Here is a 14770-nt window from a genome sequence, read left to right on the forward strand (position 1 = left end):
GGATTCTTGCTCTTCTAAATTAAGCTGAATTTATTTCTGTTACTAAGAATCTGATTAAAATAGCCAAACCAATAAGGAGAATTCTGAGATGTGATAGGTATTACATATTTTCTAATCTTTTCCATGACTGCAAGTATGTTTTATGAGGCAGTGATGTCAAATGGGATCGTTGCACATAGTAGGTGCTCAAAAACAGCTGTTTGATGACTAAATCCCTTTTCTCATTCAGGCAACTTGATATCCACCAGCTAGTGCGCAGGCAAGACTGTGATCCGTCTTCATGATGGCCGAGGGGAAAACCAGGAGCAGAGGTCCTGGAAACAGCTGGAGAAGCTCACCATGTATTTTAAAACTAGGTTTAAGGAAAGAAGAACCAGAATTTGAAGACTGAGGAATGGCCAAGGAAAATCTACAGGGAAAAAAATGCCCATATAAGTAAAAAAATGTGTGTTTCCAGGTGTTAGAAAGATTGCTGGAATGAATAATAGCTGAGAAAAATCAAAGCAGTTAAGTTTTTCAAGTTGTGGTTCTATGATTAGTTAGAACACTCACTAAATATGCCTTTCCATTCCCCCAGAGTACTATCTCACCATAAATACCTACTGAAATACAGTTATCCTCTACTCATTACTTTTTCTTTGGGAGAATCTTGCTTCACTCTCAGCACTGCTCTCTCTTTTTCAGAAGTATCTGTTCTCAGCCTATTTATTTTTGTAATGTTATGGTCCAATGTCTAATCAAGGTTTGTGTTTCTCAGTTTTATTTTTAAGCTCAACCTTTCAAAATAAGAATGTCAGGGCATTTCCATTTTTAACTTCTTTCAAAGCCTCACAAACCATTGGAAGTTTCTGGATTCTTTTGTCCTTAGAGAGTTTATTTTTAATTTACTCATATTGTTTTAATTAAAAATGCTCTTTTTCAAAAATTTGGACAGCATATTTCTCAGGAGTTAGCCAAATGAAATAAAAAAATCCATGTATTCACTCCTTTCCCCTTCAGAGATTGAAAGACAATGTAAACAGCAAATGTGAAGTCCAGAGGCACTACTATGGCCATTGGAGAAGAATGTTACATTTTTAAGGGACAAACCAGTGGAAGGTACACATATGGAAACTCAAAATACATTCTGCATTTTATTGTAAAATCAATTATTTTATATTATATCACCATATTACCATAATAAAGTATCATATATTTACCCTAATTTTAAAATAATCTATGTAGCCACTGTTTTCCCTGTTTGAAACTGTCTTCTTTCTTCCTCCCTCAGTCATTCAGATAAAGAGCAATTAGCCAGTCCCAACGAAGGAAGGCGAAAAGCCTGGTGGGTGTGGAGGCAATGGAAACTTCCAAGTGGGAGAGCTGCCTGCTGGGATTGGGAAACTGAACAAATACACAAACATATGGAGCTCTCCCACTGAAAGAGAAAGAAGTTGTAAATATGCAAAGAGGGAAATCCAGATGCTATATGAGGATATATGCACTAGCTCTTGAGAGTGAGAGGATCTGGAAACAGTGATGCCACCATAGCAATCAGCGCACACATCACCAAAACCTACTAGGGCTTAAAAGAACTAATTCCAGAGCCAAGGCAAGGAAATTACAGACTAAACCTGGAAAAGGTTGTGCCAGAAATTATGGAAACGCACAAAGAATGATGGAACCATGTCAGACACCGAAGCTAGCTTGTCTCCACTGGCATAATCTGGAACAATTTCATATCAAAAGACTTAGGGATAGTAGCAAATTACACTCCACTGAATTAAACAGGAATCTGTAAGGGCCACACGGAAATGAACATATACGTAGATAGCAAGCAAAATCGTTCATACAGTAAAATGACAATTAATGAAGACAGAAGAAATAATGAAATTTGAAAATAATCATTTGTCAACCATAATCGTAATAATTCAGACAAAAAACATCAAGAAAACCAGTGAATAAAAACTGAATGACGAGTGGGATATTTATGTCATGTTAAGAATCTCGCCACAAAATATATACTAATTATAAAAGACAAAAAGAAGAGCTTTAGAGTGGAGAAACCTAGAAGACATCATCTTACTCAAGTGACCAAGGCTGAGGTTACCAGGGATGGGACAAAGCTACCCAAAGAGCCTTCTGATGTCTTGCAGTAAAAAAAAAAAAAGCACTGAATCACGACTATGACATTGATAACATAACTTGAATGAAAGTAAACACCAGACAATGCCAAATTCCACAAAATAACTGGCCTGTCATCTCCAAATATCTTAAGGTCATGAAGGTCAAAGAAAAAATGAGAAACAGTTTAGGTAAGACAGCCACATTCAACATGTGATCCTGAATTGTGTCCTTTTGCTCAAAAAGACCTTATTGTAACAGGGGGTGAAACTGCCTTATAAAGAACCATTTTAGGGGTGTTTTCAGCAGTGCTCGCAGAACTTTTCTTTAAGCTTGAAATTATTTTGAAATACAGAGTGCAACTTCATTATATTTTAGGGACACTGAGGCAAAGGCAAAATGTCTGCCAGTTTCAGAAAGCTAATTCGTATCTGAGCAGGCACTACAATTCCAAAATACTGTCCCAGTATTCTTTCTACTCTTCTGTTTGTCCTCAAGTAGAAAAGAATATCATCCCACAAGGCCGAGGGCTTTGCTGTCCACACTGCTGAATACAAGTGCCTACAATTAAAGTAGGCTTCTATCTGGTGATCAAAAATACCCTTTGGTTGGAGTTCCTGTCATGGTGCAGAGGAGACAAATCCGACTAGGAAGCATGAGGTTGCAGGCCTTGCTCAGTGGGTTAAGGATCCAGTGCTGCCGTGAGCTGAGGTGTAGATCACAGACGCGTCTCGGATTCCGTGTTGCTGTGTGTGGCTCTGGCATAGGCCAACAGCAACAGCCCTGATTAGACTCCTAGCCTGGGAACCTCCATATGCCACAGGTGCGGCCCTAAAAAGACAAAAAGACAAAGAAAAAAAAATACCCTTTGGATTACTGTATTTTAGGCTGGCACAGTTTTGACTATAAGCTACACTTTATTAGAATATAGTTGATTTACAATGTTGTGTCAATTTCTGCCATACTGCATAGTGACCCAGTCATTCATACATGTGTATATGTGTGCATATGCATATTCCTTTTCTCAGTCACACACACACACACACATATATACACACATTCTTATTCTCATACTATCTTCCATCATGTTCTATCCCAAAAGATTGGTTATAGTTCCCTGTGTTGTACAGTAGGACCTCATTGCTTATCCATTCTAAATGTAAGAGTAAGTCACATTTTTAATCTCCTTTTCCAAGTTGATATTTCTGATCATAATCAAACAATAAGGAAAAACACTCTCTGCGGCTCTCTTCAGTCTACGAAGCCTCTGAAAACTAAGAAGCAAAAAATGAATTCTCCAGCTTTTTTTTATTTTCAGGAAGCAGAAGTACATGATGTAAAGAGTAGACTCACCTATTGAGTTTCTCTATGCTCCTTGCACCTCTAACAGTTGGCCGGTGCATCATGTACTCACAATAAATGTCACTCTTCGCCCTTTGCAATTTTCTACGGCCTCCAAGAGTGAGTCTAGGCAGGTTTGTTTTCTCATTCTTTCTAGGAGATGAATATTTAACAATCACGGATACTTATAAATGCCTTACTGCTAACACATACATAATTATACAACCAAAAGAAACGCATAAGAAAAGACCACATAACTATTAAAATTCAGTGGCTAATATCATTTAATGTCATAGATCATGTTGTATTCCTGACACTACATCAAAAATTTTGAATTTTAAAGTAGAAAGGTGTATTTATGAGTTTGATTAGTAGCCTGTCAGCTGGCTCTTTAATTTGGGCCAAGACACACTATCCATCCAAAATACAAATGCTGCCTGATGAAAAGTTTTCTGATGAGTATTTACGGTTTTGACAATAGTAATTTACTGCTTCATTCAGTCCTTTAACACATGTTTATTGAGCGTCAGTCACTCTTGTAGTTAATGAAACTATTGCCCAAAGAAAGTACATACAGAAAGGCCATGTGCTAAGACAGCTGCTGAACAGCAGAGTAAGGGACTCTCACGGAATCTTTTTAAGTAGCGTGCTCGTATCACTTTGAGCATATTACTGCAGAAACTTTATTGACATAGTGCTTCCTGAAGTCATTTAGTTTCCTTTTTTTTTGGAATTCTAAGCCACCAAACAAATCAAATCCTTGGGTCCCATGACAATCAATTATATTTTAGACTTAATTATGGCACATGAATGATATAAAGTATGAATGCATCTTATCCATACTTTAAGTTTTAGCACAAGGTAGAATGTTATTGACAATAAACACACTGAATCAAATAATGAAATGAATGAATACATGCTCGTATCTCTTCTGGAGCTCCGATTTCTTAATTAAAATAGTATATTTAACCAAACAGAAAGGCTGTCATCATATGTCTATTTTTGTTAATGTTTGCAATATAACTGAAGGCTCACACTGCAATATGGCCACTACTCTAATGACTTTTGAAAAGTTTTTAAGGACAGAGGAAATCTTAATGTTTTGCTAATTTATTGGAATTGGAGACGGATTTTGCGTTGGATGGGATTTTGCCATTTTAAAAAGATCCCTTCCATGATTTATCCGATTTGCTTTTCTCTAGATGCCAAAAAGTATACAAAACAATCAATTCAGAGGGAGCAGCATGTCCATGAGTAAAGGGACTCATAAACTCAACACAATTTAGGAGTTCCCCTCACGGCTCAGTGGTTAACGAATCCAACTAGGAACCATGAGGTTGCAGATTTGATCCCTGGCGTCGCTCAGTGGGTTAAGGATCAGCTGTTGCTGTGAGCTGTGGTGTAGGTCCCAGATGTGGCTCAGATCCCACACTGCTGTGGCTTTGGCGGAGGCCGGTGGGTACAGCTCTGATTAGACCCCTAGCCTGGGAACCTCCATATGCCGCAGGCGCGGCCCTAGAAAAGGCAAAAAAACAAAATAAAACCCCCAAAAACAGAAAACAACACAATTTAAATTTAAAAGGAGAACGTAACATGATACTTTAAAGTCTAACATAAATTGTTGCCCACAGTTTGAAGAAAAACATGATTTCAAAAGTATACTACGTACGTATGTCACATGAGGAAATCAATTAACCATGTACACTTGTCATAAGACAAGTAAGAGATGCTTCTCTGCCCTAATGACTCACTTCATTAAAAGGAAAACAGTTTCCAGAAGATGTTACGCTTTTTAAAATAATAAATAGCAATAGTCTCACTTTAGGGCTCTATTTGCTGTCATGCAGAAGAGAACCAATAAGGTCGATTGCTGTTCGAAGAATACGAATCAGATTTGTATAAAAAGGGTGGCACTCCAATTTCTGGCCATTTGGTGACTACACCTGTTACCAGAGGTTCTACATTTTTTCAGTGTTGAGGTGGGAACAGGGGAGGGTAGGGAGAGAGAGTTTTTCTTACAGTGGGCATTAATTGGCACGACATTGTAAATCAACTGTACTTTAATCAAAAAACTAAAGGATGAAAAAAGAAACGTCCAACGTGAAAAAGATAAATTTGCACTTTCTCTCTCCTAAGGTGTTTTGTAAGTGTCACCTCCCTTCCTGGAAGCGCTCACTCTGTGCAGATGCTACACTTTGATGATCAAAGCACAGGGTCTCACTCTCCCTCCCTGATGTTGTTGCAAGTGGAGAAGTTGAGAGGAGGAGAGGTGTCCCTTTTCAGGGCGTGCTGTATTCAAAATGCCAGTATGGACTCCAATACAAATGATAAAAATCAAAGGCATGTTTCTCTTTTCTTCGTGGGAGCTAACTGTTCAACCTCCGGAGTCACAGAGTACTGCTATAAATATACCGCACTTAATTAAAACAGTTTCTTTCACTTTCAGGATGGTAGAATAATAGAGTCAGTCCAACCCTCTGACTTGTCACAGGAGTGTAACTAAACCAACCAAGGCAAAGAGTTATCTATTTGCTTCCTTCTTTTTATTGTTGGGCTTCTCCCTCTTGAATTTATCATTTGAACTTGCACAGTCTTATCCTATTGCATTCTTTTTTCTTAAGCTTTGTTGAGGAATAATTGAGCAATAAAATCTTCTAATGTATTCTTACAATAAATATACCCAAACAGTTTGTAGAAATAGGTGAGATGTTAGCAAAAAAGATTGAAAATAACTGCTTTTAAACTTTTTGGGGGGGCAATGTATTTATTTGTTTCCAAAAGCACATTTATTAAGACTCTATTTTATATCAGGTACATGCCTACATTTCTACTTTCTCAAAAAAAAAAAAACAAGAAATTTTATTGAAATTTTAATCTGAATACATTTTAATCAGAAAATTACATAAATATATAATCATGATTTTCATGGCTGCAAAGGAGAGTTTTACAGCACTACAAGATTGTTTAGCAGCATATTGGTAATGTTTAAACTGGACAAGAAAAGTATTAAATGACACAAACATCTCCCTTATCAGAATATTTTAGATACGATTCATTCAACCAATGACCAGATTAGGCAGTTACTATCTATTTTCAATAGGTATTTTTTAAATCCCATCCCTCCTTTACTTAAATTTCAAGTTATTACCTGGATTAACACATTCGCTAATCTAAATGGTTTCTTACTCTATTTCAAATAATCATTTCTAACAGAGTTACTACCACTAAAAAGTGACTTTTAAGAAGTGCAAATCTGATCATGACATAGAAGAAAGAAATGGCCATGAGCTGACAATTTTTGAAGCCGAGTGAAATGTAAATGGAAGTGCATTATAAAATAATCGGGATTTGTGTATGTGAACCTTTTCATAAAAAATAATTGCAAAACCACCTTATATGATTAGTGAGACAGAAATAATTCCACATTACAGGGTTTCTCAGCTATGTACTGATGTTAAAAGCATTGTCTAGAATCAAACAGAACCATACATTTTATTTCTTAAGTTTAGATTTCTAATGGTATCCTGATCATTCATATTAGTAAATCAAATTTCAACTTTTCCCTAGAGAAAAATTAATCACAAAGGGAAAATAGGAATAAGGAAGAGCAAGTAAAATAAGGAACCAAAACAGAGTTTTTATTTCTGTTACATCCCATGTGAATCTTGAAATGAATTATTTAACCTTTGAGAACATTCTCCCTGTGCACTAAATTATAGTTATTTATTCTAAACACTACCGAAAATTCTTCCTACAGGGGCATCATTATGTAAGTGCAAGTTAGGAACACAATTTGATAAAACAAACTGAACAAAACCTTGCAAATTGGTACATGTTCAGAAGATGACTAAAAGCATTAGGAAGAATACGCCAAAATTTTGATAATTATGCTCAAATAGCACCAGTCATCTACCTACGAGAACATAAATACTGCTAACTCTGAGTCTTGACACACTTTCTGTAATCTTTAATTACGCTGGTTTTGATGAACTGAGAACCTATAAATGACCTTGTTAGATTACCAAAGGCAGTAAATAGTAATAATGAACCTTTATTTTTGTCCTGTCTTATCTCCAGCCCCCTTCTAGTAAATCGTATGCACCAAAATAGACAAATGATGGCTTTGCCTGTAACACTATCAGCACCAGTGAGCACCAAATATTTATGTAGTAGCATCACTTCATATTTTGAACATACAAAGAAGGATTCCTATGACTTCACCACATTAGAACTTACAATAATTGATACCAGTAGAATTTCTATTTATTGATATTAAATAACTGCAGGAAGATGTGGTATATATACACAATGGAATACTACTCAGCCATAAAAAAGAAAAATATAATGCCATTTACAGCAACATGGATGGAATTACAGACTCTCATACTGAGTGAAATAAGTCAGAAAAACAAAGACAAATACCACTTGATATCACTTATAACTGGAATCTAACATACAGCACAAATGGACATTTCCACAGAAAAGAAAATCATGGACTTGGAGAATAGACTTGTGGCTGCCCAGGGAGAGAGGGAGGGAGTGGGAGGGATCGGGAGCTTGGGGTTAACAGATGCAACTTGGAATGGATTTACAATGAGATTCTGCTGAGTAGCATTGAGAACTATGTCTAGATACTTATATCACAACAGAAAAAAGGGTGGAAAAAATGTATGCATATAAGTGTAACTTGGTACCCGTGCTATATAGCAGAAAAAAAAAAGAAATAGTTTCTAATGACCCTTGAATTTACCTTTGACTTTATAAGGGGAGCTTGTGTGGTCTTCCACAGACTTACTGCTACTGCCTTTCAAGTCCAGTACACTCTTTTAAGACTCCCATTTCCATCAATTATTTGGCAACACCGGGAGCTCTGAACCAGTGACTTACACACTTGTCACTGTCCACCAGCTCCCTCACTTCCTCACTTAACCAATAAACTTCCAAAGAACTTCTATTCTCTTATCCTTGTCTCCTGCGTAACACTCCTCTGGCAAAACCTCAAACTTGATAAATGTAATTCTTCACTTATTTTATCTATATGCATAAGTAAGTAGCTGAACTGGCTATCAGAAAAACATATGAGAAGACCTGCCGACTGGCCTCAATTTTATTATTATTATTATTTTTTGGGCCCTTACTTTATTTTTATGGCATGAAATATCAATCAGGATCTTACCACTCCCAAGCAATCCTTTCAGATTTTCTTAGTCATTTAATTCTCTCATCCACAACACACACACACACACACACACACACAAACAAACACACACACACAAACCAGCATTTTACACCTTGTGTTTCTTCTTTTTTACTCCTTTCTCACTTTCAGTGAAAGCCTAGCTTCATGTTTCACTGGAAAACAGAAAGAATTAGACAAAAAATTCCTCATTCTCCTAGCACCAAAACTAAAACTTATCTGCATGGAAATAATTAGCCTTTGTCCTTCACAATGGATGAACTATCCCTGCTCCTACCTAAGGCCAAAGTCTATTTATACAGTATATTTACATCCCTTCTTGCCGACTCATAGAATTTGCTCCTACAACTTTCCTTCTCTCAGATTTCCTTCTCATCAAATTGCCCTTATACTAACACTCCCCTTAGTACATGAACTCCAACATACAAATATCCTACCCCATAGCAACAGGACTGAAAGGATTGTTTCTGGAGAATGCTATTGATTCCTATTATCTGGGTTGAATTACCATCTGCACACCATACTAGCGCTTTTGATATTTTTTTTCAGTGTTGTGGAGAATCAACTCCATGTTCCTAACTTTTCAAGGCAGAAACTTGAAATCAGTCTTGTTTCCAACCTTCCCATCACACTCCACCATCAACCTATTAACAATTACTCTTGCACCTTCAAAATATAGCCACGGTCTTTTTCTCCAGATCTCTTCGTCCACTAACCCCGTGAAAAAGACCACAACCTCTTGCCTCAGTTGCAATAGCCTCTTCAGGATCTCCCTTCTCCGATCTGCTGCAGTTTGGGTTCTCCAGCAAGTGGACTCTGCAAGGGAATCAGACATGCAGAAAGTGCCTGCGGCAAAGGTTGTCCTTGGACCTGCCTACCTGACGATATACTCAAGGCTTCACCAGCCCAACAGGAGGCTCTAAAGCACAGGTGGCCCAGTAGAGGTGTCCACACTGAGCAGCAATGCCTAGGCCCTTGTACCACCACCTTGTGCAGTTGATGGGGTGGAGTCAACCCAGGAAGAGCGTGACCTCACGTAAAACTGAGGCAGAGCCTGCATGACGGTCACAACTAAGGCCTTCAGCCAACCACTCGCTTCAGGGTCTCTTCTAAAAGGGAACTAGAGCAGCAGGGAACCCCATCTTCCAGAACATCCTTGCTCTTCCCCATCTGGCCCTACTCCTCTGCCATTTATTCCACACACAGCAGCCAAAGATTAGTCCAGCTGCTTTGGAAATAAAGTCTAATGGTAAGACTTAAACTAGTATTTGGTAGAATTATAGCACCCAAAATGTTTAGATTTTCTCTTTTGGTCTATTTTTCCTCTACATTAGAATTATGAAAGAAAACATTTTATTCTCTCCCCCAAAATAAACAGAGAAATCAGCTCGAAAAATCTATTTTGAAACATTGCTGCACATTTTACATTAACCGAAGGAAGTTAATTATAGATCTATTGTGGTAGAAATCAATAATCTTCCTTGTGACATTAATTACCTAACAGTATAACACATGATTTAATGGTTCATGAGTTTGCCGTTTTAAAATATTAAAGGTACACGTGCATTCTTCACTCCCCAGGTTTCCATGTGGAGGGATTTTGCTGGAGAAAATTCCTGGCCTAAAGCCCTACCTTCTGCTCACTTTTCTGCAGGGAGGAAGAGACCTCATCTGCTTTGCAGGTTCAGAAGGAGCTCAGCGTGCTCCTTCACCTCCCTTCTCTTCCTGAGAGGAAGCTGTCTGCACAAAGCACATCATCATGGCTTTTCCTTGCTCTAAACTTTACAGTCAGGTGCCCAGATGGGACGTCCACGGCTTTTTATTGATGCCCATGCCTTTGTTGGCAGGTTACATTCACACACAAAGTAATAGCAGGGCTTCTTTCATAAAAGCTCTGCCACATTTTCCCAAATATAATTTCAAGCTACAGTTCCTACATCTGTTTCTCAGGTACCTCCAAATACAAGCGGAGAGAGCTGTGTTATGCCTTGACCAACCAAAACACCAACAACCACATCAATCTTCTTTTCAATTTGATAAATGGCCTGGCAGTCTAATTAAAAATATTTGCATGTATCCTTTTATCAAAGCACTATGACCTTAAGATAAAGTCATTTTTTCCCCTAATGTTCTCGTTTTTCTTCCTATAAAGGTTCAAAGGCAGTTTAATAAAATGATAAGAATATAAAAGTAATGAACCACAGACAGGCTTTTGTATAGTAGAGTATAGCATCTTTAAAGTCTGGCTTTCTTTTCTTTCAACTATTATGGGTTGTCAGCCTCCATTCAGAAGAGAATAAAAAAAAGCATTGCTCCCTTGAAATTCCCACCTCACCTTGCCTAACCTTGAAGTCTCACATCCCTCATACCGAATCAGTGTGATAAATGACACCCAGGCCTGCTGACTCTTAGGAGAATTTCAATTAATCATAACTTTTAAATTCTATGATTCTTTCAGTCCTTTCTTGCCCTGTCTCCTAGAAAATTTGAGATACCTCAATGATGTTTAAAAGTTGAATTTTTTATGGATATTTTCAGTCATCTTAATAAGCCTGTCTATTATGTTCAGAGTAGAAGCATGTCTTGAATTTACTGCCTATTGAAAGAAGAATCCATTCTATAAGCATTAATTATAAAATAAGTGATATATAACAAACCTGCCAAAAAAGGTGGGGGGAGTGACCTGCAATGAATGACCTTGATAGCAGACAAATTGTCAGTAAAAGCTCTCAGGGACTCACAAAGCATCAATTTCAAACCAAAATCTGTAGGAAGATCTGGAGCAGAAAGCTCAATATACATATAATGTCTTTGGGGAACTATTACATATATGAATGTAGTTTTAAAATATTTTTTAGTGAAAGATCTTAATACTAGATTAAATTGAGAAATGAAAGTTTAGTTATAAGATCTGACAAAGAAACTGCCATATAACAAGTGAATTCATGCTATATATGTTGAGGTTTTGTTTTTCTCTGCAAAAAAACCCCAAATTTTACTCACTTTGATTTCCCCCAACCAATCACCCATAGGAAGCTCTGATTTGCCCAATCCCAACACAGAATAAATATATCAAAATTCAGTATGTTATCTTAATAAGTCCAATTATTATAATTCATATGTACAAATGATTTAGAAAATGATACAGACAAAATAGATATGATAAAGATATGAACAGATACAGAAAGAACAAAAATGTTTAACCTAAAAATTAGTGAAATAAAAACAAGTAAAATTTAGAAATTTTAGAGCAAATGCCTATGTTTAATAAATATATTGAATGAATAAATGAATTAATATTTGAACAAATAGTTACATAGGTTGATGAATAAATAAAGTAAAAAAAAATAGCATCCAATAACAACTTGCTAAAAGCTGAAGAGTTTTTTCCTTATAATATTGTGTGTGGCGGGTATGTAGGAAGAAAGAAACAGATATACACAATGAATATTTTATTGGTAGCTCTAACTACAAAAAGATGACTTGGAATGTCCTAATAAAAATGATACTCACAATTTATTACATATGCCCATCACATATACATTAATTTACTTTATGAAAATGATCATGGCTCAGTAAATCACTTTGCGCATAGGTGAAAACTTTCGTATATATGATGCTTCATACAGAAAATACCAATTTTAATTTTTTAAGCATCTGTTTAAAATGCTATGAGCAGGATATATAGAAGTTTCTTATAGAAGAAGAGAAAGACTTCTTATAGAAGTCTCTTAAAGAAATATAAAAAATAACAATGTGTTAGTGCTTATTTTATAGTCACATAGCAACTAGAAGAATTTAGAATTAAACATTTTTAATTTTTAATCCTTAAGAACTTTTCTTAACATTTGCAGGCTTGCTAACAAATTGTTTTTGTCTCATGAATATATCAAAAAAGAGTATCATAAATGTTTATAAGATCTTATCCAAACATTTTCCTAATTTAACATTATAGATGATATTGTTACACTGGGTTATAAAATATGAACATTCCCAAATGAGTGAGGTTATTAATAATCCACGAAGAAAGCAATCAAAAACAAATTATCAACGTAGCATTTGAACCTGGGAGGATCATATGCAAGAGCAATATTCATCACCATAAACGTATAAAAACTGGCTACAAATGTTAGTCCCAACTTCCACTTTTAAATGGGCAGCAATCACTATTTTAAACTTCTTTGGTTTGCAGAGGATAATAATGAGTATTCAGATTAAAAGTGCTTCTTTATTAAAGTTAACTAATGAGATTTAGGTTTTTGCCTTACAATATTGAAGTATTTTATTAAAATATTTATAAATTTATGTAAAATATGTAATGAAAAACTCATCGCATATGTCAGAGATAATTCTAGCTTTCTTGTCAAGAGCTGTGCAGTGTATAAAAATTGCCTTGGAGTTCGCATCGTGGCTCAGTGGTTAACGAATCTGACTAGGAACCATGAGGTTGTGGGTTCGATCCCTGGCCTTGCTCAGTGGGTTAAGGATCCGGTGTTGCCATGAGCTGTGGTGTAGGTCGCAGATGCAGCTCGGATCCCTCGTTGCGATGGCTCTGGTGTAGACCAGTGGCTACCGCTCTGATTAGACCCCTAGCCTGGGAACCTCCATATGCCACCTAAAAAAGGTAAAAAAAAAAAAAAAATTTGCCTTTACTGAGATAAACTATAAACAACATGCCAGTTTCACTTTCTACTCTGGTAGAGCCACTGTGAGTTCTTTTTTTTTTTTTTTTTTTTTTCTTTTTTTGTTTTGCTATTTCTTGGGCCGCTCCCGCGGCATGTGGAGATTCCCAGGCTAGGGGTCCAATCGGAGCTGTAGCCGCCATCCTACACCACAGCTCACAGCAACGCTGGATCCCTAACCCACTGAGCGAGGCCAGGGATTGAACCAGCAACCTCATGGTTCCTAGTCGGATTCGTTAACCACTGCGCCACGACGGGAACTCCTGAGTTCTTAATAGAAGCAATAAACTACTTCATACCGTCATTTGCAAAACATCAACTTAAAATGTACACGTATTTTTCCCTTTATCATAACCACTTCAGACATTAGTTCATCCTGGAAATGTGGAAATGAAGTAGATCAGTATAAAATCTTTTTTGTAAAGTAAGAATATAAGACACTAGGAGTTCCCACTGTGGTGCTGTGGGTTAAGAATCTGACTGCAGCAGCTCTGGTCACTGTGGAGGCATGAGTTTGATCCCTGGCCTGGCACAGTGGGTTAAAGGATCCAGCATTGCCACAGCTACAGTGTAAGTCTCAGCTGCAGCTTGGATTCAATCCCAGGCCCGACAATTTCCATACACCATGGGTGCAGCCATAGCAATATTGGTCGTAGGTTTAAAATCTCTTTAATGATCTGAACAAAACCTGCAATATACTCAGAAACTGTATCACCTAAGTCAGAGTCTTGTCAGAAAAACTCTCAGTAACAACGTAAAAGTAATGTTAATATGAAACAATTACATGAATAAATTATAACTCTTTATTAGTCAGAATCAGCTAGAATCAGTTAGATAACGAGTGACCCACATCTCAGTGAGTGATGACACCATAGGTTATTTATCACCCGAGCTATGTATTTATCAAAGACTCTTTAGGCTCCGCTCTGTGTTGTCTCTTTCCAGGACTCAGGTCTCTATCTAGAATATTGATGATCTTTGGCAGAGAGAAACAAAACATGGAAAACTCCACACAGGCCCTTAAAGCTTCTGCCTGGAATTTACACAGGTCATTTTCATCATAATCCACTGGCTGGAGAAAGTTGCATCAACATCCCTGTGTTCAGAAGGGCTGGGACAGGACGGGGACACGACAGAGGGAGAACTTTACAGGAAGAAAAACTGGAATACGGAAACATCCTATTCAGTGACCACACACTGTAGTGCTATAACGTTGTGATGAGTTTTGGCTACGTAAATATAAGTTTTCCATTGGTCAAAATACATCATACTCTGTGAGGCCAACCATTCCAATCAACAGGTTTTCTTCAAGAAAAACATGAACTGGAGAGCTATTGGTGCACTAAGTCTGTATTTAGTGAACAAAATTCCAATCTACCCCTAGAATTCTAAATATGTTTACCCCATTTTACCATATGCATATTCTTTTTTTTTCCACTGTACAGCA

At 37.0% G+C, this 14770-nt stretch overlaps 1 protein-coding gene across 49 annotated transcripts in view; it reads right to left on the reverse strand.

Moving 5' to 3' along the window:
* TMTC2 (transmembrane O-mannosyltransferase targeting cadherins 2) overlaps positions 1–14770 on the reverse strand; it is a 949512-nt gene that overhangs the window by 414235 nt on the left and 520507 nt on the right. For 7 of the 49 annotated variants that reach the window (XR_014804546.1, XR_014804543.1, XR_014804554.1 and 4 more), the window contains exon 13: positions 3457–3597. The exons of 40 other annotated variants lie outside the window; for them this stretch is intronic. The gene's annotated coding sequence lies outside the window, so the exon portion shown is untranslated. The remainder of the gene's footprint in view (positions 1–3456; positions 3598–14770) is intronic. 2 more of the 49 variants (XR_014804573.1, XR_014804569.1) reach the window with 1 other exon arrangement.

This window comes from Sus scrofa, chromosome 5, assembly GCF_054392235.1.
Source record: "Sus scrofa isolate SSC_HxYL_T2T_F1_AM1 chromosome 5, Sscrofa_HxYL_maternal_Yorkshire_Landrace_v2.0, whole genome shotgun sequence".
In the NCBI taxonomy this organism is placed as follows: domain Eukaryota; kingdom Metazoa; phylum Chordata; class Mammalia; order Artiodactyla; family Suidae; genus Sus; species Sus scrofa.